Source organism: Piliocolobus tephrosceles, chromosome Y (assembly GCF_002776525.5).
Source record: "Piliocolobus tephrosceles isolate RC106 chromosome Y, ASM277652v3, whole genome shotgun sequence".
Taxonomy (NCBI): domain Eukaryota; kingdom Metazoa; phylum Chordata; class Mammalia; order Primates; family Cercopithecidae; genus Piliocolobus; species Piliocolobus tephrosceles.
Window position 1 is genome coordinate 22,731,001 of NC_045456.1, and position 1,823 is coordinate 22,732,823.

Genomic DNA, 1,823 nt, shown 5'->3' on the forward strand with positions numbered 1-1,823 from the left:
AGGCAGGCAGATCAGTTGAGGTCAGGAGTTCGAGACCAGCCTGGCCAACATGGCGAAACCCCGTTTCTACTAAAAATACCAAATTATCCAGGCGTGGTGGCAGGTGCCTGTCATCCCAGATACTCGGGAGGCTGAGGCGGGAGAATCGCTTGAACCCGGGAGGCGGAGGTTGCCTTGAGCCGAGATCACACTGCTGCACTCCAGCCTGGGCGACACAGTAAAACTCCATCTCCCCTGAAAAAAAAAAATAAATAAAAATCTGTGATCCACACTCCCTGTTACCCACAACCACATCCCGACAGTCGGCCCCAGCGTTGCAGAAACAGCACAAGGCACAGACACTAAGGAAAGATGAAGGTTTTGGAGATCCTCTGACTTGCAGGTGTGAGTGCCGCAGCCTGTTACGGCATAAGGACAGGCCCTTTCTCCCGCCTCCTGGTGACCTACAGGAGGGCCTCTGCGAATGTAGCTTGCAGGTCTCCACCGCACGCTGCTCCTGGAGCCGAACGTCCCTCTCCCATTCACAGCTCAGTTTAAATCATGCTGCCTGGGTGATCAGCAAACGCGTCCCCCGCTCCCGAAGCCGGGGTGCCCTCATCCCTCCCTGTTCTTCTGCATATGCCATTATCTTCACTCCTCGTGTCTCACAATATCTTTTTAATTGCTTATCAAATAGATAGTTATTGTATCATAAAATCTTCAAAGCCATTTCCCCGGTCCCATGGAGGAGCCCAGATGAAGTTTCAGATGATGATATATCACAATGGATTATGCTAATCGCCTTGTTAATAGCTGCAACGCTGCTTCCCCGTAAGACCATTAACAACCCCCCCAGCCTCCCCGGGAGGGACTCCAGGAGGTTTTAGATGGCAGAGCCCTAGCTGCCGTCATGACGGGACCCGGTAAATTATGGCAGACACTGTGAAATCTGCAGAAATACTCAGTTCAATTATTTATACATTAATCAAAAATATTGTTTCAGGGACGTGTGATGAGTGACGGCCGTGCCTGTCCAAGGACCTTGCGGTTTCCCCGTCCTGTTCTTCGCTGCCCCCTGTGAAAGCCGGACGTCTCGGCCACACAGCGTGACTGACCGCAGCTTGGAAACCAGGGACGGTCTGGGGTCGTCCCTTTGTGTACGTTTTAGCGTAAAAATACAGCTCGCCGGCTCCTGACCGTGGTCTTTCTGAAGGGTGGGGTCTGAGGTTTCCTGCGTATGTAGCTCAGGGTTAGTCTTCCATCCAGTTTATGCAGCACCTTTTCCCAAAGTGCTGCAAGGGGTTTTACATCGTCTATTTATCTATCCTCTATCTATCTATGTATCTATCTATCTATGTATCCATCCATCCATGTATCTATCATCTATTATCTGTCTATCTATTTGTCTATTTATCTATCTATTTATCTATCTATCTATTTATCTATCTACCTACCTATATTGTAACTACCTAAGTATGTATCTATCTATTACCATCACCTATCTATCTATCTATCTATTACTACCTATCTACCCTCCATCATCTATCTATGTATCTTCTAACTACTTAAGTGTGTGTCTATTACCATCACCTATCCATCTATTAGTATCTATCTATCTATTTATCTTTCTTTCTATCTTCTATCTACCTAAGTATGTATCTATTACTATCATCTATCTATCTATCCATCCATCCATCCATCCATCCATCCATCCATCTATCTATCTATCATCTATTATCTATCTCTCTATCTTCTATCTACATAAGTATGTATCTATTACTATCTATGTATCTATTACTATCTATCTATCTATCTAGCTATCTATCTTCTAACTACCTAAGTAT